Below are 25753 nucleotides of genomic sequence, written 5' to 3'. Positions count from 1 at the left end.
AACATGCAACATGCATTTTTTGCCGAACATTTAAATTACACAATTTAAGATCTATTTGTTGCCGTTCGAACGCCACCTCACTCGACAAAATCAGTGCCTTGGTTCTCGAGTTACATGACGATATGTCAAGCGAGCAACTTTGTACGCGCAAGTGTCAGATGACCACAGCTCCAGAACTACCAATCATCCGCCGATTGCAAAAATTATTTGTCAGCGTTGTAGCCAATGAGTGTAGCTTTCCAATGATAGGTGAAAGTTGACAAGTGAAAACCTGAAGTCCATCAGACTTCTAATGAATGGCCGTGGATGAGGAAATGGAATTCTGGAGAGCTTTTTTGCATTAGTAACTTCAGAATGTTATCTTTCAAAAGACACCAGGCTTGGGGCACCCCAGTGGCGAACCACATAACACGCTGAGTCGCGGCACGGCTGACCCGGGTTCGATTCCCGGACCCTCGTTATTTACAGAATGTCTTCCCCTCACTCTATCTCCCTTTTCTCCTCTCTCTCTCTCTACTGGACTGCCCAGTAGTAAAAAAAAAAAAAAAAGAAAAGAAAAGAAAAAAGCGATAAACGCTAAAAGACACCAGGCTCATGAATATGCTATAAGCATAAAGTATAAAGATAAGCTTTGCCAAAAAAGTATGCAGTCCTCAAGTTCTGGGTGCCTGTTAAGAGGTTAAACAAAATTTATTCTTTAGGGATGCCCCGATCACGTTTTTTGCCACCGATACCGATCACCGATCGGCGTGAGCCATATCGGCCGATACCGATCCGATACCAATCGTTTTTGATTAAAATAAAATAAAAAATTATTTTATATAATTATTATTATTCTTTTTTTTTAATAAAATATATATATTATATAATTAGACTTGTACTTGTATTATCTGCGAGACATCGCCACCACGCAACAAGCTCCACTGTCTCTGTGTACAGGATTCTCCGGAGCTGCAGCTGGACCCTATACTCGAGTAGCCTGCAGCTACGGCCAGGATTCTCCAGAGCTGCAGCTAGACCCTATTGATCATATTCAACAACATGCCCTCAGCTTGAATACGCATCGAATGAGTGTTATAAAACATTGATATCAGGAGCTATCTGTGGCTACTGCTGGCCGGCTATATAACGTTGATACAGCGCCTCGGTGAACTATTTAGTTCAGTGGGACATTTCGTTTTGAACAGTGAGCTGGCGTCAGCTAACATGAGCTAGCTGAGGTATCATACACGTCTCTACTAGACTTGCTGGAGCGTTTGTTGATGTCAGGAGCTATCGGTAGCTGGCTGGCTAGATACCGTTTGGTTAGACAATGCCTCATCATGTATTGGACTGGAAGTGAATGGTTGACTGGGTCATTTTGTAATGGTAGCTAACGTTAGCTAAGGGAGACGCCGTCCTCCCGTCCCACTAGACTAGACCCGTGTTTACATGCGCGCGGGAGGGGCTGGAGGGAGGAGCAGACGCCGCACAGCTCCCGGTGTCTGAGACAGAACTCAGCGAGACGAGCGAGTGAGATCGGTTTTGACGATCGGCGAAAATAAAGCATTATCACCGATCACCTATCGCATATTTATACTGATTATCGGCCGATAACGATCGGTGGCCGATCGATCGGGGCATCCCTAGTATTCTTCATCTTATTGTTGTTCTTGTGACATTTGTGCCAATAAAGCATCATTGGATTGAATTGAAAGAGAAAGAGAGAGAAGAGGGGGAGAGGAAAGAGGGGGAGAGAAGAGGGGGAGAGAGAAAGAGGGGGGTATTGTTAAACATGAAAAAGAGGTGTGTGAAAGAAGAGAGAAAGGAGGTGAGGAGGAAAAGAGAAATATAGAAAGAGGAAACAGAAAGAGATTAGAAAAAGAGTTAGAGAGATATAGGTATAGGAGAGAGAGAGAGAGAGAGAGAGAGAGAGAGAGAGAGAGAGAGAGAGAGAGAGAGAGAGAGAGAGAGAGAGAGAGAGAGAGAGAGGTGATAACAGGCATAGAGAGGCAGAGAAAGAGAGAATTAGCATTTGGGACATGGTGAGAGAAATGGAGAGAGAGAGAGAGAGAGAGAGAGAGAGAGAGAGAGAGAGAGAGAGAGAGAGAGGTGGGGGTGCAGACTGGTAATAGAAAAACAGTGGGAATGGGAGATATAAAGTTAAAAATAGAATGAGAGAAAATGGTAGGAGAAAGTGTATGAGTGAGAGGGAGAGAGAGAGAGAGAGAGAGAGGAGCATGTACGAGATTGCCTGACACCAGTCCTGAATTAGCTATTTGCTTTGCCTCAATTTTCAGTCTGAACATTTTCCCAGGAGTGGCTTTCAGCAGTGCTCAAATGGAGTTCTCCGTTCAAACTAAATTCAACTATCGGAACAAAGCAAATTGCAACTTTGCTAACCAATCAAGAGAGAAGTGGGGAGATGGAGCCCTGCTTTTAGCCACAGCGGCTTTCCAACCCAATGTTTCTGAACAGATTAGTAAAGTGGTTCTATATACCAGTCTGGGTCTGAGGAGACCAGCGGCAGCACATTTGAAAAATTGGGTGTGCAGCAGGTATGGCTAACAATATTAATATAGCAACTCAGCTAGGGCTGGATTCAGGAGAGGATAAGAGACAGAACATTTATAGAGCAAAATACACTAACATGTGTACGGAAAGTAGGGCTGGGCGATATGGCCTCTAAATGATATCACGATATTTCTTTGCTCTATCACGATACACAATATATATTGCAATATTTTGACATTTCCTCTAAAGCACTTAAAAATGCTTGATTTAACCCTTTGATGGATACAGTCACGCCAATATGATGATTATATAAACCTCTGTTGTCAAGCCTCGTCAATATAACCCCCCCCCACCCCCCCTTATGGAACTGGTGTCGTGGATCACTCACCTGTGAGCATTTCCAGGGTTAGCTTCTAACGTTAGTTAGCTTAGCTAGCGGCTAACTTAGTTACCGCCTCTCTGTCTCTGGGCGTGTGTGCGTGTATGTGCGTGTACGTGACAAAAAATTGGGCGAGTGTGTGTGTCTGTGTGAGGGAGAGAAGAAAGTGCTGCGCTAAAGTAAGTCTCATCTCAGCCGCAGCGGCTTAGAAACTGACGTGAGGTTTTGTGCAAACATCACGATGTCCACGATATGTTTAAAAAGTGTATCGTTAATGAACTGTACCCCGATATTTATTTAATATCGTCATATTGCCCACCCCTAACGGAAAGCCTTTTAAATATACTACACCGTCAAGCTCATTTCCACTTAAAACCTTATTATAACTAGTCCTTGAAAATTGTTTGGCACACATGTTTGTGTTGTGTAAGTGAAGACCTTTCATGGAATGCACAGAGAGTTGGGTGATGAAGATGATCGCAGCCATAACGGTATGGTTTCCTAACGCAGAAAAGACATAGCACTATTAGTCTGTTTACTTTTCTGATAACTACATCGCTGCATAACTCATAAAAACAAGCTTAATCTTTGGTTATTAGTGATACTCTGTATACACCCAAATTAAACTTTATAGCCGCATTTTCTTTCAAACTAAACTAGACGTTGCTCTCTTGTGCAGAGGTGTTTAGCTATCTGTGAGGTAGCTACAGGCAGAGACGGTTCTGCGTAGGAGTGTGCCACGATGGAAGAAACAACGGTTGCTATGAGGGGGAATGAAATCACAGGAAAAGGTGTGAGAGAAAGAGAGCAGATATGGTGAGAAAGGGGGTGAAAGAAAGAGAGAGAATGTATGTACGCTAAAGGTTTCAACTTATCTCATCATGCTCCTGGAGCCTAATTTGTATATGTTTGCATATTGGACGGTGGTACTTATTAGTGATGTCATACATGTAACTCAGATTTCAGGGAAGCTCTTCCTCTCCAGTGGAATTGAAAAAGGCACTCAGGTGACAAGTTCTGCACAAATAACAATCTGTAGTCAAAGTGAGATAGGAGAGAGGATATACTCACTCTGTACATTATGTACAGCAAAGATAGTATTTCCACCTCTGCAAATATTCTCCATATTCTATTTATTACGTTCCTATCACTGTACAGTATATTCTGTACAGCAGTAACACTTCTCAGATTCTATTTTTGACCACTGCATTCGCACAATATCACTGACCCTTTTTTGTATATACTTCCACTTATTTAATATTTTACATTTGCAAATACATTTAAAATGGTTATATTCCTTTTTTAATTCTAATTCAAATTATTATAGATGTGTTGTTTTTTACTTGTTTGTGTGAGAAAGAAAATGTGTGACAAAGGGCTGACCCGAATGCCAATTTTCATTCAATCAATCAATCTGCACGGTGATTGATTGAATGAACATTTTATTAACAGATTGCAGAATGGGTACAATACAGTACAACTCAATACACACAATTGTTAAGGGGATGCAGACCAGAGAAATAGTTTCGTCTTGTTTACATCAGGGTCCCCCATTTTCAATTCATAATGAATTGTAAGTAAGGGTGCAACTTGCTCCGTGCAATCCATTCTTTGTGGATCTAGCCCCAAGTGTTTGGGAGGCGTCGGTAAAGCCTATGAATTTTGAAGTTGTGTCACAATGCGCCTTAGTAAATAACTCACTAGCTGACATGACAACAGCATTCTGCAGGATCCCTAACTCCGCTTTAGATCATTGCTCATTGATCAGCTTTCCGTTCTTTGATTACTGCGAGGCACAGTGCAGATTTAATGTGGTGGTAAACTCCAAAACAGGATACATTTATCTGACTCTCTTCTGCTTACATAAAGCTTTGAAAATGTCAGCAAAAACAATGGCCCAGCCAGTGCAGAGCCTATTTTGCCGGTGGTCATGTGCAGGCAGCTTTAGGGGGCCCAAATATAATTCTGGAGCCAGTACTGGTCCTACAGTCACCAAACATCCAAACTCTTGTCAAGGCAACCATTATTGTGTATACCTGAATAATAGGGCTGTCCCCTCATAAGGGGTCAGTCGACCCTTTTTTCCATACAGAATGTGTTATTTCTTGAAAAACTATAAGCACATATCTGGTAAGCATTACATTTAAGAGGTCCTTCTCCATGATTGCATGTAGAGAAACACAATTTTATCGATTAGTCGTCAAAGTTCTATGTGGGAATAAGAATTTCTTTAGTTGAAGATAGCCATAATGAAAAACGTATAGATTACAAACCATCACCTCATTGCACTTGAAAACCCCTGACTGAGCTGAGTTGAGGTGAACTGTACTGCACTGGGACAGATTGTCCCCAAAGCAGCTCTGCGTTTAAGATGCTGTTTTCTGTTCCACTGGTTCCATTAGATCACAGTGCTCACACACTTTCAGCAAACCCAGTCCCAGACTACTTTAACATAATGGCTGATGGAAAGATGTGAGAAAGAGGCTTTATTATACTGTCTGTGAAGAGGTGTAGAAAGAGAGCGAGGGTTATTATGGTAAAGGTGTAGAGGGGTGAGGAGAGAGAGATGGTTATTATGTTAAAGATGTAAAGATGAGAAGAGAAAGAGAGAGAGAGAGAGCTTCTTAGCTAGAGTGTCTGCCATCGTTTAGAGCAGGCATTCTCAAAGTGTGGCCTGTGATGAGTTGTTAATAAGGTGTAAATGCATGTGTTTTTTTAAACTGCACCCCCTGCACCCTCTGGACTCTGCGAGGTCCGCGTGGACTCTTTGAGCTTTCATAGTCGAGCGGACCTCAGCCAAGCAGCGTTTTGTGTGACATCAAGTCAGCGGCGCGGACGTCCGCGCATTAGAAAATAGGAGCTTTGCACTTGGAGTCCGCTTTGGGTCTGCTTTGAGTCCGCTTTGGGTCCGCTTTGAGTCCGTGAGAGTCGTCTATGGGAGCACCTTAAGACTAATGTATGACTCACAAGACTCATGACAGATTACGTCATCATTGCAGGCGCTGCGCCACTGCTGAATTAGGACCGCTGCTGCTATGAACTAGACTACCCCCCGAATATAATAAAAAAAAAATAATAATAATAAAAAAAAAGATTATAATTATTTTTTTTATCATTCCATTTGGGCTGTGCTTAATGTCTCAAGGAGTCGACTGAAGGCTTCTTGTCCTCTGCGAAAACATGCAATTGGTCCACCAGATGGATACATCTTGATATTTGTCTAGTGTGTTCATTAGACAGGTGAAATCCTCTTTTAGTGCCTCTGTGCCCGTTTTTTTTTTTTTTTTATCTACTTTTTCTCCCGTTTTCTTTTTTTCTCCCATCCCAATTTCGTATCGTCCAATTCTACCCTCCCCTGTCTCGAACGCTGTTTGGCCATGCTTCCCACAAGCCGGCTGTAATGTGGACGAAGCCATACATTGCACGAGTCCCCTCCGGTACTCGAGGTAGCAGCCGTCGCATCTTTTCAATCTGCAATGGCATCGTTTTCAAAAAACGTGTTTAACATGCAAGTCCGCTTTGAGTTCGTGAGAGTCGACTATGGGAGCACCTTAAGACTAATGTATGACTCACAAGACTCGTGACAGATTACGTCATCATTGCAGGCGCTGCGCCACTGCTGAATTAGGACCGCTGCTGCTATGAACTAGACTACCCCCCGAATATAATAAAAAAATAATAATAATAATAAAAAAAAAGATTATAATTATTTTTTTATCATTCCATTTGGGCTGTGCAATGATTGTTTTTTGACCAAAGGGGTAAAGGTGTGCAGTGTTTTGTTGCAGGGCAAACTATAGACAAAAAAAATATAAAATAATGCAGACTTCACAAGGTTATCCCAAGTACAGTATGTACAGTATCTACAGTTGGGAAGTTTTTTGTTCCAGAGGTGCAGGAAGGTTAAAACAAGATTAAATTAACCAAAAATCAAGAAAAAAAATAAGCTAAATTATCTGCCAGTGGAATAAGATAATTGAAGATAATTCTACTCAATATTGGACTTATTGTACCAAATACAAGATATTTACACTTGATAAGATTTAATTTTTTGCAGTGTACAAATATGCAGCTACCTGGGCCTCCAGAGCACTTCTAGTGTCAGCGGACACACCAAAAACATCCTAGCAAATTCACACGCACATGACTCCATGAACATGAACATGAATAATCTATCTCGAACAATTCTAAGGTAGTTTTAAGTTATTTCTCCGGCAGCGTGCGCTAATATGGATTCCGGCGGCACGTGCGCACGCACAAATATGGATTCCGGCAGAGTGCGCGCAGCACAGCACCGCTGTTGAATTTGTTTTCAGGGGAAACACTGCGAGTGATTGCCATTTTTGCAAGATCGAAAGTTTGACCTTAGTTAACACTTTGGGTGCCGGGAAACGCTTTTCAGCGTCATTCCCGGCCATGCTCAAGTTGCCGAAGACGCTTTACAGCGTCTTTGATCTGTTTACATCTTTTTTTGATTTTCCCCGTCTGAACTTCACCGCGGAGCTTTTGGCAGAAAATTTGAACAGGAAACTGCATTTCCTCTCAAATTACACTAGGTGGCAGTGTCCCCCTATTTTCTAACACTATCACATGAGGGTGAATATTGTACCCCACAATGAATCTGGCATTTGATTGGCCAGATGCAGTGGCCAATGTGACCACAGGTATAAAAAGTTTGCGCGATCCCAGAATCGACGAGGTTTTGGAGGAGAGAGAGAGAGAGATAGATAGAGCGATAGAGAGAGAGAGATTGAGAGAGAGATATTTGAATTGAGATCAGCCTATAGTCTATATTTATAGTGTTATACAGTATAGTGGTAGTATCAGAATAATTGTAAGGTTTCAGCTGTGCTTTAGAAAGTACTTAGTCGTGCTAAGTAGTAGTACTATTGTGAGGGATTAGTGTGTAGTCTAGGTAGTATATTTCAGTAGTAGTAATAGTAGTTTGATCAGTTAGTAGTTCCATTTAGATTATTAGTTCAGTATGAGGAGACGTAGTGTAGGTAAGCGAGGCGACAAACCGACAGCGGATCGGTTTGTTCAAACGAAGCTGGCGTTTGGACCCGCGGTTGCAGCAGCGGCACCAACGACCGGACCTTTGGTAGCTCCAGCAGCGGCACCAACGACCGGACCTTTGGTAGCTCCAGCAGCAGCAGCACCAACGACTTTGGTAGCTCCGATCGGAGAGAGCCGAGAGACCGTTGCTGGGCCCAGCAACGCGTCTCGCCCCGGGACCGGGAGCGGCTCTCCCCGATGCAGTTCGAGGAAGAGGAAGGCCGCTGTGGTCATAGCTTCTTCATCCGAGTCAGCGGACAGCGATTCGACCACCCATGAATCTGATGGGAGCGCCGATTGGGAACCACCAGGTAATTACACGGTCTTATGTGATTGTGTGTGTGTGTGAAACGTGTATTTGATGATTTACCTAACGCTAATTGATTCATTGTATACTGTGAATATGTAACGTTAGTTCGCCAAACCAACGCCGATATGCATTTATTATATGTGATTGTGTGTGTGTGTGAAACGTGTATTTGATGATTTACCTAACGCTAATTGATTCATTGTATACTGTGAATATGTAACGTTAGTTCGCCAAACCAACGCCGATATGCATTTATTATATTATAGCTCCGGAGTCATCTGACGATGATCTCGATTTGGGTCGGAGGTGTACTTATGGGTCTGATTCATCGCACAAGTCAGACGTGGGACGCGGTGGTGGTCAACGAGGGGGCAATGGTACGTCATGTTGCAATGTGAATATTGTTTTACGTGCATGTTCAAATCGATAGTTGATGACCATGTGCTACACGTTAGGTTGCATGGCCTTGTGTGTGTGTGTGTGTGTGTGTGTGTGTGTGTGTGTGTGTGTGTAGGTGCACGCCCTTTGATGTGTGTAGCTATCAATGTAAGTGATATAGTTGCATGCTGTGCAGGACACAATGTGCTAAGTTGGGGTGCACAGCCTTTGTTGTGTGTGTGTGTGTGTGTGTAGGTGCACGCCCTTTGATGTGTGTAGCTATCAATGTAAGTGATATAGTTGCATGCTGTGCAGGACAACATGTGCTAAGTTGGGGTGCACAGCCTTTGGTGTGTGTGTGTGTGTGTGTGTAGGTGCACGCCCTTTGATGTGTGTAGCTATAAATGTAAGTGATATAGTTGCATGCTGTGCATGCCACCATACATGTGCTAAGTTGGGGTGCATGGCATGTAGGCCTGTTTGAAGTGATGGAGTAGGGCATCTTTTTTTTTTACAAGGGCTTGTGTGTGTGTGTGTGTGTGTGTGGTGTGTGATATGCAGGCCTCGCCATAGTTCAAAGGTGTTTGAGAGGGTTCAAGCCTTTGATGTGGTGTGTGTGTGTGTTGTAATCAATGCTATTTCATTTAGCATAGTCCCAATTCCATTGATAGCACACACACACACAGTGTGTGCTATCAATGGAATTGTGCTACATGCTATGCTACACAATCCATGCATATATAGGCCACAATGTGCTGCAAGTTCAAAGCTGTTGGATAGGGGTCATGCCCTTTGATCTTTGTGTGTGTGTGTGTGTGTGCAGCACATGGTGGCCTATATATGCATGGATTGTGTAGCATAGCATGTAGCACAATTCCATTGATAGCACACACTGTGTGTGTGTGTGTGCTATCAATGGAATTGTGCTACATGCTATGCTACACAATCCATGCATATATAGGCCACCATGTGCTGCACACACACACACACACACACACACACACCACATCAAAGGCTTGAACCCTCTCAAACACCTTTGAACTATGGCGAGGCCTGCATATCACACACCACACACACACACACACACACAAGCCCTTGTAAAAAAAAAAAGACGCCCTACTCCATCACTTCAAACAGGCCTACATGCCATGCACCAGGGCTGTACGTTAACTTTTTTTGCACATAGCACTGGTGCTACAGAGGTTGATAGTTTTGTAGCACAGGCCAAAATCTTGTAGCACAAGTATAAAACTTGTTATATTTGTAACAGTCACAAATGTGCCTATTGTATTTGTGTTATTTAGTTGCAGTGCCATGTTTGGCTGTCATTTAGTATATCGCCATGTGTTATTATTACTATGATACTCTCATATGCTATTTTCAATTAATATCATAAACAACATAAGGAATATTAGCATAATTTTGAGTGGACTGAAGGAATGAGTCAGCGTTAATAGTTTTAAATGCAAATAATTTATTGAAACATAGAAGTGGGGTCGGTTGGGACACACACACACACACACACACACACACACACAATGGGGGACCCTGATGTAAACAAGACAAACGTCTTTCTCAGGTCTGCATCCCCTTAACAATTGTGTGTATTGAGCCATACTGTACTGTACCCATTCTGCAATCTGTTAAATAAAGTTCTCATTCATTCATTCACACACACTGTTTCAACTCACCACCCCCGCATCATATTGTAGTCTAGTCTGTCTTCAAACTTCCACTCCTCTCGAAACTTGTTTATTTGAATATCAACATTATCTGTCCATCCTCAGTTTACTATAATATACTCCTGTCCTGACTAGTGACTTCATCATCTTTCCAAACGCACGCACGCACACACACACAGGGAAGGGGAGTGCCCCCCCATTTCCCTTTCCACACTGTGTCTGCTGGCTCTGCCTGTGATCAGGATTAGCTTGTTAGCTTGCTAACGTTGTAGTGATTGTAATGGTACATAAACGTTAATTTCGGGCGATGTGCGCATAAAGGAATGGCGACGGTGCAAAGCATGTAGATGCATTTGACCCGTTGCGAGAAGAAAAAAACACCACGGACTTATTTCGGGACGTGTAGGCGCACTGCTGTGTTAACGCAGCAACCGACCAACGCGCTGCTCTGCTTGCAGAAGGCGCACGGATAGGGCGGATATGACTCGTCGAGTTGTCACAAGAGTTTTTTCAAAATAAGATTATCATATGCACCTGAACGTTGCTAGCTTTCGGAGCCTAGCTGGAGCTGCGCGTGGGCAGAAATGAGACCCGCTACAGGATTTTCAAAATAAGAGTATCTATATGAACCGAATCCCTATCGCACCTGTGCTACTGAAGTAAATCCATCCATCGCACAGACCGCTGTTGCTGTAGCACGTGCGAGATATATGTCGCACTGTACAGGCCTGCCATGCACCCCAACTTAGCACATGTATGGTGGCATGCACAGCATGCAACTATATCACTTACATTGATAGCTACACACATCAAAGGGCGTGCACCTACACACACACACACACATGTACATGTACATGCTTTGATGTACAATGGCCGCTGATTTATTTTGTGTTCATTACAGGATCTGACACCGAGTCCGGGGCCGATACACCAACATGCTTGGGTATGTACTAACTACATTTATGTATGTAAATGTATTACTATTGTGTTTTATGAGACTTACTTACTGAATGAATTTAATCCAATTCAGATTCTGGCGCAGACCCCGCAGAGAGTGACGCAGAGACTGGCAACGACATAGGATCACATTCTACTCCTGCAGGTAATTGTACATAAAATATAACACATAATGCTATATATATATATATATCATGTAAATACAATGACAATACGTTGCCCTAGTGTAATGTATTACATCATGTGATTCTAGAACTGGATGCTAGTCTGGACATGCCGGAACCCGTTGCAGGGCGGAAACGCACATCTAAGAGCGGTAAGTTGGCCTCACTCTGCACACCACTTCCAGCTCTGACCTCTGACCCCCACACCACGTCCAGCTCTGACATCTGAACCCCACACACACTCACTCATTCACTCACACACAGTTTGTAACTACGTGGCATATGAATGTTTGTCTACAGTAGGGGTGTTATAGTATATTTGTATAATTGACAGGTCGTGGCGTGCGACGCGGAGGAGTGAAGAGCAGGGCTGCGATCCGTCAGGAAGAGGAGAATGCCTGGTCTCGTGAGGGCTGGGTGCCTCACAGGATCCCCTTCACAGCCCAACCGGGGTTGCTCCAGGACGCCGCGGCACTCAAATCGTACCGGCCTGCGAAATGGATGGATCTGTTCCTGACGGATGCTTTTCTGAATTCCATTGTTGCCCAGACCAACCTCTACGCTGATCAGTCTATTGCCCGGCTGGACCCCACGCTAACCAGTAGCAGGGCACTGCTTTGGAAGCCCCTCACATTGAAGGAGCTGAAGAAGTTCCTTGGACTCAATTTCCTTAGCAGTGTCCTGCGGAAGCCTCGCGTGGACCAGATGTGGACCACTGACGACATGATGTACACACCATATTACTCGCAGACCATGCCACGCAACCGGTTTCAATTGATCTGGCGATTCCTCCACTTTGCGGACAATACATCCCTGGAAGTTAGAGACAAATTGTGCAAAGTACGCCCTGTAGTCGACCATGTAAACGCGAGGTGCAAGGACCTGTACCAGCCTGAACGTGAGCTCGCCATTGACGAGGGGGTGATGGCATGGCGAGGCCGCCTGACCTTCCGGGTCTACAACCCCAATAAGCCCACCCGCTATGGCATCAAGTCTTACTTCCTGTGCGAATCACGCACAGGATATTGCTTTACATTTAAGCCATATTGTCGGGAAGGCTCGCTCCTGGGGGACACGGTCGTCGGTCTGCTTGGACGTCTGTCTGGGGCCGGATATACGTTGTACATGGACAACTTCTACAACTCGGTACGTATGTCCGCCAGGCTCCGACAGTTGAGGACCGACGTCTGTGGTACCCTCAGGAAGCACCGGGGGGAGCCAGCCATCATCAAGAACGTGACCAAACGTGACATCGGTGTGGGGGAGCGCATTGCGGTCAACAACAAGGAGGTCCTGATCGTGGCATGGCGCGATAAGAGGATCGTGAAGACCATCAGCAGCTACCACGAGGACACCATGGAAATGGCGATGGTGTGGAAGAAGCAGAAGAAGGGCAAAGCGCTGAGGGTGGAGATGCTCAAACCGTCATCAATCATGGCGTACAATAAATTCATGAACGGCGTCGATCAGCTGGATCAAAATATCTCGTACTATCCGGTTACACGTAAGACTGGAAAGTGGACCAAAAAGTTTGTGATGTATCTGATCCAAATATGTATGTTCAACGCTTTTGTCTTGTACAAAAAAAAGCACCCACAAGGGCATTACTACAACCTCTTCCGGTTCACCAGGGCTGTGGCGCGGACCTACACAGATGGTCTGGAGAAGAAGATTCCTGGGGTGACAGCGGAGATGGAGGCGGAGGCAGGGGAGGAGGCAGGGGAGGAGGCAGGGGGTGGGGATGAGGAGGAGGCAGGGGCTGAGCAGGTGGGGCGTGACGACCCTAGGGCCCCACTGGGGGACCCGCAGAGCAGATTAGTGGGTGGCTTTGTGAAGCATGTAATGGTTGCATACAAAGCCACCCCCAAGCGAAAGCTACCGTGTAGGAAATGTCGGGTCTGCAGTAGGCGTGGCATCAGGAGTGAGACCAGATATTTTTGCACATCGTGCAAAGTCCCCCTGCATCGTGACAAATGCTTCGCTCTGTACCACACAAAGAGGGATTTCTCTAAATAGTTTCTTTATTAGTTGTCATACAGAAGTACAGACTACTTCTAAATAATCCGGCACACAGAAGTACAGATTACTTCTAAATAATCCATCATTGTGTGATACAGACAGAACCATGTGTACCGGTACATAGTATAGCTAGCTGAGAGTAGTATAGTATAGTGTAGTATAGTATAGTATAGTATATTATAGTATAGTATAGTGTATGGGTAGTTGCACTGTTTTCTGTACAAGACAAATGCGTTGAACACATGTATTTGGGCCACGGTTGTCGATATTGCATAGGCATGTTTGGACCACTTGCAGATGAGACGTTATGTTAGCGATCTAGCTGTATCGACTCCATTCATAATTTGCATTGTGTGTGTATATAGTTTATTTTTTTATTTATCCTTTTCCCCCCTCATTTTTACCGTTTGCACAGAACCAATGGTTGCTGACAGTCACCCAGTTTATAAAAGTATATACTGTAGGTAACATACCACACTTTTCTAATGCAGTCCATTGGCCTCTTATTTATATACTTTGGAAGCATGTATTGGATATTTTTTGGTCCACAGATCATCTGGCGCTTCATCCATTTATCAATGGACAATGCAGTCATCGATGCGAGAGACCAAGTAAGATACGCCCTGTAGTTCATGTGACGTGCCTGTACTGTGAATGTTACCAGCAAACTTCTAAATGCACTGAAACAATGGTTGGTTATCCTCCAGTGTTCACTTTTTATAAGGTATTGTCTTGGTAAATTACCATAATCCTATACTGTGAATGTTACCAGCAAACTTCTAAATGCACTGAAACAATGGTTGGTTATCCTCCAGTGTTAACTTTTTATAAGGTATTGTCTTGGTAAATTACCATAATCCTATACTGTGAATGTTACCAGCAAACTTCTAAATGCACTGACACAATGGTTGGTTATCCTCCAGTGTTCACTTTTCATAAGGTATTGTCTTGGTAAATTACCATAATCCTATACTGTGAATGTTACCAGCAAACTTCTAAATGCACTGAAACAATGGTTGATTATCCTCCAGTGTTCACTTTTTATAAGGTATTGTCTTGGTAAATTACCATAATCCTATACTGTGAATGTTACCAGCAAACTCCTAAATGCACTGAAACAATGGTTGGTTATCATCAGCCAGTGTTCACTTTTTATAAGGTATTGTCTTGGTAAATTACCATAATCCTATGCTGTGAATGTTACCAGCAAACTTCTAAATGCACTGAAACAATGGTTGATTATCCTCCAGTGTTCACTTTTTATACGGTATTGTCTTGGTAAATTACCATAATCCTATACTGTGAATGTTACCAGCAAACTCCTAAATGCACTGAAACAATGGTTGGTTATCATCAGCCAGTGTTCACTTTTTATAAGGTATTGTCTTGGTAAATTACCATAATTTTATACTGTGAATGTTACCAGCATGTGTCTAATGCACAGCAACAATGGTTGGTACTGATGACACCCAGTTTATTGAACATATTTTGCAATAAAAATTTTCATTTCATCAAAGTTTCAAGTTTTCTGCATTGTAAAGTATTCTGTATTTTATAATAATGTTTTCTGGACCTACACCAGTAGTTATAACTTACTTGTTCATTAGCGCCAGGCATGGTGGTTGATAAGGTAGTAGTATTTCCAGGTGAAACTAATTGATATATTATCAATACAAGATATTATTACTTTATGAATGTGTTTATCATGTATGGATGAATAAATTGGAAAACAGGTAGGTACAGAGCAACACAGTGTCTACAACACAGGAGCAGATTATGCACAGTACATGAATGAGAAACAGTCGAAATGTTTTTTTTTAGTTTATTGCATGCACATGATCTATAATACCTGATCGGTACAATATCTACTAACCTGATCAATACAATATATTCCCACCTGATCGATATAATAGTATTACTGCATTTCAAGTTTGTCAGTCAGTCGGACTGTCAGTCAGTCGGACTGTCAATCAATCAATCAATCAATCAAACAATCAACAAAACAATCAATCAACCAATAAAACAATCAATCAATCAAACAACCAACAAAACAATCAATCAATCAAACAAAACAATCAATCAATCAAACAACCAACAAAACAATAAAACAATCTATCAATCAAACCAATAAAACAATCTATCAAACAATCTATCAATCAAACAACCAATAAAACAATCAAACAACCAACAAAACAATCAAACAAAACAATCAATCAATCAAACAACCAACAAAACAATAAAACAATCTATCAATCAAACCAATAAAACAATCTATCAAACAATCAATCAAACAACCAATAAAACAATAAAAAATCAATCAATCAAACAACCAACAAAACAATCAATCAAACAAAACAATCAATCAATCAAACAACCAACAAAACAATAAAACAATCTATCAATCAAACCAACAATCTATCAAACAATCTATCAATCAAACAACCAATAAAACAATCAATCAATCAAACAACCAACAAAACAATCTATCAATCAAACCAATAAAACAATCTATCAAACAATCTATCAATCAAACAACCAATAAAACAATAAAACAATCAATCAATCAAACAACCAACAAAACAATCAATCAATCAAACAAAACAATCAATCAATCAAACAACCAACAAAACAATCTATCAATCAAACCAATAAAACAATCTATCAAACAATCTATCAATCAAACCATCCATCCATCCATCCCAGTCTAAATTGCTTTATAACACGTTCAGTACCTATTATCATCCCGGCCGGCACGGCGGCACACCTTTCATAAAAGTGCCTGTAACTCCTGTTCTAAAGAATTTACCTGTATTTTTACCCTTTGTTGACGTTTTTTAACTTGTAATTGTGAACGAAACGAAGACATGCAGAAACAAACTGTTTTTTGTCATTGTGTACATCAACTTGTCATCGTCAAATGAGCCAAACCATTTCCCCATAGTTATAATATAAAATATAGAAATAGCTCCGCTAAGATCATGAGATATGCTAAAATCGCCCAGGAATCCTGGCAATCCACAGTAATTTTCCGGATTTCTGGCCGGCACCCAAAGTGTTAACGTTTTCGTTGTGGCAGCCCTCAATCCAATGTTGGGTCCCTAAATTGGCCCCTGGTCTAGAGCAGTGCTTCCCAATCCTCTCCTCGGAGCACCCCAGCCGTTCCATGTATTTGTTAAATTCCACCACCAGCACACCTGATTCAACTTAACTAGCCCTTTATTAGTTGAATCAGGTGTGCTGGTGGTGGAATTTAACAAATACATGGAACGGCTGGGGTGTCTCGAGGACAGGTTTGGGAACCACTGGTCTAGAGCCTGCTCTGGAAGAGTTATTTCTTCCCCACCCGCATCCTGCGAAGAGCCGCCCCTACTCTGATTGGCTTTGACCCTGATATTTTTTGATATGTCAATCAAACTACCATAAATAAAAGGCAGTGCAACTGCCAATGACTATGAAAGAGGTAATTTGGCATGTGGATGAGAAGGCACTTTTCCAACATTTCCAAAAAAGTTCCTCTCTTGTACACTTATTACTAGTGTGCCATTGGTTAAACTATTCCATGCCAATGGTGGCACACATGCCTAAGGTTGTCGACCCATGCTCTATAATAATAAAATATACAAATCTCATTCATGCCACAGAAACTCCACATTAAACCACATTTTAATACATAACTGTGTCCGGCTTTGTACTGTTGGCTCGCAAATGCTTGCAGATTTTCTTTGAGAAAAAAGTGGAGAACATCCGCAGCTCTTTCTCCCAACCCCCACCCATTCCAAATGCTGAATCAAAAACCTCATCCTTCACTCTGTCTTCTTTCTCTCCCATTACAGACGCAGAGACCTTGACACTTGTAACGTCAAACCGCCCCACTACATGCCAGCTGGACCAGTTACCCTCCCCACTCCTCCAGACCATAGCACCAGACATCCTCCCATTCCTAACTGCAACCATCAACTCCTCCCTCAACTCGGGGGTGGTCCCCACCTCCTTAAAACAAGCCAGAGTATATTTTAAGGCATACTCATTAAGTCCATTGACAACATGGTTTGACTCCCAAGCATTAGCATCTTGGAGGAAAATAGAAGAAAACATAGTAGCCCCACATAGACTGAAGGACATAGCATACACAACACACTCTCTTAATTGGAAAACGACCTATAAGATTCCCTATATGGGAAGAGCAAGGCATACACTCATTAGGGGATATTTTTAACAAACAGGGTTTTTGTAGTGATAAAGAAATACGCAAAAAATTTAATCTCACCAAGTCCACATGGCTTTTTCACAAACAGTTAGAGCTAAGTTTGAAGTCTCACGGTGTTCCATTAGACAGACCAATTGAACACCACAGATACCACAAATTCTTCTACTCAAGAGAGACATCGAGAGGTTTTGTTTCAGAATTTTATCATCAATTACTAACGTCCTCGTATGAAACCCTCCAACTTGACTCTGTCTGGAGGAGGGATATACCAGACCTGGAAAATGACTTTGATTGGCAAGGAGCCTGGGCAAATGTCCGACTTACATCAAGGAACCCGGATCATCAACAAATCAATCTTAACTATATTCACAGGACATACTTGACTCCTATAAGACTGTGCCGAATGGGGCTCAAACAAGATTCCAAATGCACCCAATGTACAAATGGGGACGAAGGGACATTTATGCACATGTATTGGGACTGCTCACCAGTTAAGGCATTCTGGAAAGATGTGACCCAACAAATATCAAAACTCGTATCTTGGAATATACCTGTACACCCCTCGGTATTGCTGTTGAATGATGTTTTTGAGTTTGCAGTGAATCCACAGCTAAAGAGATTGGTTTTATCGGGTATCACAGTAGCCAAAAAGCTGATCGCATCACGCTGGTTTCAACCGGAAAAAATGTGCCGTAAAGTTTGGTTTCTTACATATCTCGATGTAATTTACCATGAAATATCTACAGCAAGAATTCTGGGTCTCAATGAATCCAAAATGTCAATGTGGTTAGAAGTGGTGGAGAGAATAAAAGCTAGCTTATAATGGTAGTGTCTGGTTAGGTGCGAGGGATAGTGGAGGTACTTCTCAAGGTGGGGTCCGGGAGGGGGGGGTTCGAGCTGAGCATATGTATGTAGGGTTTTTTTTTTTAGATAACAGGTATTATGGGTATATCTTATATAAAACAACTAACCAAAAGGTGATCCCATTGGATGTGCCCTGACAATTAATGCTTGTATATCTTATCGTGTGTTGTCATGTTTGTTTATATGTTTGTTTTAAAAAAGAATAAAAAAATAAAATACAAAAAAAAAAACAAGCCAGAGTCACACCGCTTTAAAAAAAAAAAAAACCATGAACCCCACCGTCATAGACAATTATCGTCCTGTCTCTCTTCTCTCCTTCCTTTCTAAATCACTTGAACATGCTGTATCCAACCAACTTACTGATTACCTCTTACAGAACAACCTCCTAGACCCTAATCAGTCAGGCTTCAGGACTGGTCACTCCAGAGACAGCTCTCATAGCAGTCACAGAGGCTCTTCACTTAGCAAAAGTGAAAGGCCTCTCCTCTGTCCTGATTCTCCTGGATGACGACCAACCACCTCAAACTGAACCTAAGCAAAACAGAATTGCTTCACCTGCCGGCCAAATCCTCCCCCCTGACCGACCTTTCCATCACAGTGGAGAATGTAGCTGTGGCTGCGTCCCCGACCGCCAAGAACCTTGGTGTTGTCCTTGACGAACAGCTGAACTTCTCCGCTCACATCGCAGCAACAACCAGCACCTGCAGATTCCTCCTGAGCAACGTCAGAAGGATCCGCCCCTTCCTGACAAAAGAAGCCACCCAACTCCTTGTCCAATCAACAGTCATCTCCCAACCTCGACTACTGCAACACACTGCTTGCTGGCCTTCCGACCACTGCCACCAAGCCTCTTCAACTCATTCAGAACGCAGCCGCCCGCCTGATCTCAAACCTACCGAAGTGAGCCCACGTCACCCCACTTCTTAGGGACCTGCACTGGCTCCCGCCTGCCTCCGGTCAATGGTCTTTAACTACACAGCCTCAAGACCCCTACGCTCTGCATCTTCTGGCCGCCTCAGACCTACTCCTATCCGAGCTCCGGGAGGGTCATCAAAGAGAAGCCGCCTATTCTCGGTCTTTCAATCTTTCAGCGTGGACTAAAGACACACTTCTTCAATCAATATCTGAAATGGATTTTTTTTTTATAAAAACGAACCTTCTTACTGTCATGCACTCGTCCTAATATACTAAGCTACACTACTTTTTTTTTATTATTTTTTATTATGTTTTTGGTAGATTTTTATTGTTTTTACTACCGGGCAGTCCGGTAGAGAGAGAGAGGAAGAACGGGAGACAGAGCGGGGGGAAGACATTCGGCAAAGGATGCCGGGTCCGGGAATCGAACCCGGGTCGGCCGCATCGCGACGCAGCGTGTTACATGGTTCGCCACTTGGGCGCCCCAGCACTCAACACTTTGATGAACCTTGTTACTCAGGTGATAAGAGTTGTACCCTTCCTGCTGACTTGTCGTACAAAACTTGCAAGTCGCTTTGGATGACTAAATGTAAATGTTAATGTAAATTTAATGAGACTTCCAATATATTTTTATTGACTGCATTTAAAGAGCCAGTCCATTTCATAGAATTGACTACTACACTTTGTGCTAGTGCTCCTGATATTTTCAGCAGGTGGCATTAGTGTAAAAAGTTAGTCTGGATCCCTGTTAACCTCTTCCACCCGTGCGGTCCATCAGCGGACCGCAAATGACATCACGTCATAAATCAATCTGTCTAAAATATAGTTTTATTTTTCAAACGTATTCAACCATCATACATCATAACCATGTCACAACAGCAGTTATAATGTATATTATCATCAATACGTTAGTTTACCAATAGGTTAAAGTGTTATTTTTCTATTGTTTTGGTCGCGAAAGTCTGAAAAAAATATATATATATCTGAAGTCAGGAATTGTAGTTTTTTTTACGTCATTTTGAAGAGGACACCCAGAGCTTTAAATAACCCTTGGCATTTTTCAGAAACACCCTACCCAGAGGCCTCTAGGTCCCGGCAAGCAAATGACTTGTTATTATCTTTTTATTCTCTTATTACTCAGGATAATATACCACAAAACGTAACGTTATTGGCATATATTGGAGCGCAGTTAGTTTGTATCCCCTATTTTTTGCATTGAGCAACAATTAGATTTAAAATCAGTTTCAAGATGGCGGCACCCTGGCAAAAATAAAAAAGCTACTGTACATACAGTAGATTTCATTATCTGTTCCTATGCATGCCTGTAACGTCCCCACCCGGCCGGTTATGATAAAGACATTGAACATTCCCTACCTCCTGACAGTGGTCTCCTACCTGGTCTCCTACCTCCCTCTAGTGGCCAGATGAGCCAGATGGTGCAAGCGGCCATTTTGGTCTGGTTTAAAATAATAGAGTTAATTTCGACTTATTTATTATCTTGGGCCATCCCTGCCCTTGTTTGATGTCGTCTCCCTGTCTGGTTGTTGTGTGTGATATTGCTTTTTGTGTCTAGTTTGGTGTTTATTTGATTCTGTGTTTTAGGCCTGACCTTGCCAGGTGTTGCTCATTATAATTAGTCTCTGTATTTAAGTGTGGGTCTGTCCTCACTTCCTTGTGGTGTCATTTCCTCCAGTACCCAGTGTTGTTCCCGTATCGTGCCTGTGCCTGTGTCCTATCTTGTGAGTTGTTGTCCAGTCAGTGAGCTTGTTCTTCTGTTTGTTTTGTTAGCTTTGTTTGGTGCTCTTTGTTTTTCGTGATCAGTCCGTGTTTGTTCCAGAGCCAGCCCGGCTGTGCCTCCTTTGTTTCATAGTTTTGTTGTTAGTAAATATCCATTCCTTAACACTTTGAGTGCCACAGACATGTTATGTCGCCATTTCATGCCCCCCGTTGAGTGCCACCGACGCGAATTGTCGTTTGATTTTTTTATTAGGGATATGAATTCATATTTCATCAACCGAGTTAGTGCACTGCAACCTTGCCCAAGCCCGACGGGGCCCTACCCGACCCGACGGGTTCGGGCTGGGTAGGGCTTTGTTTTTAAATAAATAATTCGGGCTCGGCCGGGCCGGGCAGTGCCCTCTTTAAAAAAAAATTTTTTTTATTGCGTTTTTTTTTTTTTTTGCGCTCGCTATACTCATATAACTAGGGTTATAGGATAACCTTAAGTTTCTGTTTCATTTTCGCGTAACGTAGTGCTGTCATCAGAGCGTGAAAGCCTCGTGTCTGAGGAGTCAAGATGTATAGGTTAACAGATAAAATAGTCAAGGGAAAGTTGCATTTTTGGAAACATTTGGATGTCTCCCTCCGCAGCCTGCAGGGATAACTCGAGGGGAGCGCGCGGCTCAGGTGGATGATGAACAAATTAACCAGACCGAAGCGGCATAGGTTGAAGTTGGAATATAGCCAGTTGGCGAATGTTTTAATTTGTTATTGGATGTTAACGTTGTTAACGTTGTTCAACGCCTTGCTGACATCAACACAGCGAAGTGGTGAGTTTGATTATTATTATTTGCTGGTGTCTGGGGTGACGTCGCTGCTGCCCTGTTCTGTTGCGCTTTCATTATATAAATGTTGCTCTGCTCGAAATCTGATTTATGTTTTCTGTTTGTTTGTACAGTGACTGAGTAGGCTATTGTGTCGTGTGTGTGTATGTGTATCAAAGAAGATTCCATATAGCCTTCAAATTACGAGTTTTACGAGGCTGACTCGCGCTGGGAAATAGAATTTGCGAAAAAAGGCTATATAATGGTTGTTAGTTTTCAGCATGATAATGTGTTATTTAGTTAGACCTATTGGACATTTTCGTTTTTGTTTATTTATTAAGTTAATATATAAACAGTGTTTAGAATATTTAAAACAAAAAAATTAAATAATTTTTGGCTATATGTTATAATATATATATTAATGTTTCTTTCGTTTTCACTATCTGTTATTTAGGTAGACCTATTGAACATTTTCGTTTTTGTTTATTTATTAAGTTCATATAAAACCGTGTTTCGAATATTTAAAAAAAAAAAAAAATTAATAATAAAAAAAAATCGGGTTTTCACGCGGGCTAGGGCCTAAAATATTATTTACAGTCGGGCTTATTTTCGGGCAGGGCCTGAAGTTCACGGGCTCGGGCTGGGTACGGGCTTCATTTCAAGGCCCTTGCAGACCACTAAACCGAGTCTCCCGTTGGTACAGCAGCCCCTCTAGGACCTCCGATGGGAAAATACTGCCCCCTATCGTCTATCCCTGTGTAACTGCAGGCCATTCGATTATACTGGTGGATCTGTGGAGGGGTAGCCTCCTCACTTAACTCCACTATGCTGGCGAGGGATCTGGTGGACAGGGAAGTGATCGCGAGATGGAAAGCAGCCTGGAATATATATTTACAGCAGCCAATAATCAATCAATAAACGCGATCGATATTTGGAATGGCGATCAGGAATTAGAATAATCTTTTTGGAGAACATCTGTCTAAGGTAAGGAGTCTATGTTACCAGTTTTAGGATAATCAGAGCTGTATTCACTGAGATAACAGCGTGTCCCGTATGTGTATATGTGTGTGTGTGTGTGAGTGCTGTTGAGGAAATGAGAGAATCGATTTCTCAGCTCGCTTCTATAGCGTGCATAAGTACACATATACTATCGATAATCTAGCGTTTATTTGAAAACGATTCATAAATAGGCCGACAAATGACAACGTGTCTAGTGTATTCGAGAATATTCCAATAAATGCCGTTTATGAGGGAATCTTTCTATTTTCCGAATTTTTTTGAGAAAACGATAGCGATTAAAAAACAATCCGTTTCGACAATGTTGACTGCAAACAAGTCATTGATAAGCGACGGGCAGATTAGACACATAATAATTTAAAACATAGATTATGCGTTTTAATAGGGATGCTCGATATTGGCTTTTTTACCGATACCGATATACCGATATCAACCGATACCGATATATGAAGGGTCCCCCCCCCCAAAAAATTGAATAATTTCAGGTAATTAACATTACATATCTCTTGTTGTGGAATTAACACAACATTATGCATACTTTTGACAATAAATAAAATCTGAATTTGTTCTTACTTGCTTGCCTATAGGTTATAGAAATGTAAAGATTTTTTATTATTATTATTTTTTTAAACCGATACCGATATTTTCCGATATCACATTTTAATGCCGATATCGGCCGATAATATCGGTAGGCCGATAATATCGGACATCCCTAGTTTTTAACGCTATCATTGAAGTGGATGCTGGCATCCAAGGACATTAATCAACGTTATGGCTGGCACTGAAAGTGTTAAGCTTCACCCCTCGTCTCGCCAATTGTAACACACGCCTGGTGATAAAATTGAACTTGGGCATTTGAAATATAAGATTTGGCACAATCCATAAATGTGCGAATTGGCTATAATAAGGTAATTTATAAGCCTGCTATTCTATATTCTATAATAATATTTCAAATTGCATTGGTCCGGATGGGAGAATTCAGTACTGTATCTACAAAACCTTCTGTTTTCTTCCCTTTATTAATTTCCTTCGATTTTTTGTACACATGATCTCAAGAAGGTACTGAACGAGATCAGTGGCAGTTTTTCATGTCTGGTCATTGTTAGCATGGTGTTATTCACTGTCAAAGAAAAATCATGTTTCATCAAGAATATGCAAATTGCCCTTGTAGAAGTGGAGCAATATTCCATTTACTTAGGTATGTATTTTAGGCGGATTTTCAGAAAATAGGGCTCCGGGCTTAACACATTGACTGCCGTTCACGTAGATCTACATTTCTGTCGCCCAGCGGTTGAGTGCCGGAAACGTAGATCTACGTTTCTGTCACGGTATTTCTTTTATTATCTATTGCCATTCATAATTCAGCGGGGCACCTTGTGCATACTGTTCTGAGTGTGTCTGAGCTGGCAGACGGTATTATACCGCCCTCTAACGCCTTCGGCCAGTAATGCACCCCATTAGAAACGGGTTGGGTTATTTTCTCTACCGAGCTGCGGCATGGGGGCGGGTCCTAAACACTCCGGCAAAACACACGCTTGTAGGGATGCTTTGGACTACTGACTCCACCCGCCCGTTGAAGAGCAATGTCCAACAACGTCGGAGGCACGATCGCTGTGGATAACTGGAATGGCGATGAGATTATTGGATTTTTATTTTTTTATTATTACTTCAGAGACCAGGTAAGGACACCATATATGAAAGCTTGCATTGATCTGATATTTATTTCTACTGCGATTGAAGCTATCTGTGTTATAGCTGTTTGGCTGTTTTCTGTTGGGTTGCAGGAGGGGGGGGGGGTGCCGGTCTAAACCACATTGCATGCGTGCACGGCAAAGGATAATAGTGATGATCTAGCGTTGATTTCAGGAAGATCCGATAATCAGGCGAAAAATTACAACATGTTTATTGAATTACACAAAAACGCTGTTTTCGTGTCTTTTCCCTGGAATTGCTCAGAAGCGGCCGGACTATGTTCAAAACAGTATAAAACGGAAATGTATGGGAGAGAGAGAGAGAGAGGGGGGGGGGGGGGAATTCTGTGTGGCTGGACAAATCATTCACGCATCTAGCTTTGGGACGAGGGTGATGTTAATTTGATGTTAGCCTTCAGAGTGGCCTATTGGTACTGCCCCTTTAAAGGTGACATGCATTATAAATGCATCATTTTTCAGTCTCTAGCATTGTATTATAGTAATAGGAGTTAGTATCAATGTGTTTTTGTGTCTAAATACCATATTGGCGGATTGCTCTGATTCAGCTCAGATAATTTCCTGCTCCAGTAAATTAGGCCATCCTGATTTGAAGGCCTGAGTGACGTCACTCAGGCTCTGGGTAGTGGACAGTGATGTGATTGACTCTGTGGTTGTAGCTAATGCCCGCCCACAATCTACCTAGACTGACTACACAGCGAGTGGAAACCACTTCCTCATACTGCGGCAGAGTGAAACCCACCTCTGCATGCACTCTGGAGGGAGAGAGAGAGAGATAGAGAGGGAGAGAGAGAGGGAGGGAGAGACAGAGAGAGAGACGGAGAGAGAGAGGGAGAGAGAGAGAGAGAGAGAGAGAGAGAGAGAGAGAGAGAGAGAGAGAGAGAAAAAAAAAAAAAAAAAAGACAGGCCGTTATTGATAAGGCCCCCTCTCTCCCTCCCTCCCTCTCTCGCTTTATTTTTTTCTTTCTTTCACTCTCTCCCTCGCGGCAGCTTGTGCTCCCGAATGGGGGGGTGCTCCCTCTCTCTTCCTTTCTTTCTTTCTTTCACTCTCTCCCTCTCCC

At 42.4% G+C, this 25753-nt stretch overlaps 1 protein-coding gene across 1 annotated transcript in view; it reads right to left on the bottom strand.

The window, feature by feature from the left end:
• The window catches only part of mei1 (meiotic double-stranded break formation protein 1), a gene marked incomplete at both ends in the record, with an annotated part of 379667 nt that overhangs the window by 148099 nt on the left and 205815 nt on the right, over positions 1-25753 (bottom strand). The window lies entirely within an intron of this gene.

The sequence above is a fragment of the Notolepis coatsorum genome, assembly GCF_963971535.1.
Source record: "Notolepis coatsorum genome assembly, chromosome: 14".
Classification (NCBI taxonomy): Eukaryota; Metazoa; Chordata; class Actinopteri; order Aulopiformes; family Paralepididae; genus Notolepis; species Notolepis coatsorum.
Note: the sequence above shows the minus strand (reverse complement) of the source record. Positions and strands in the feature narration are given on the sequence as shown.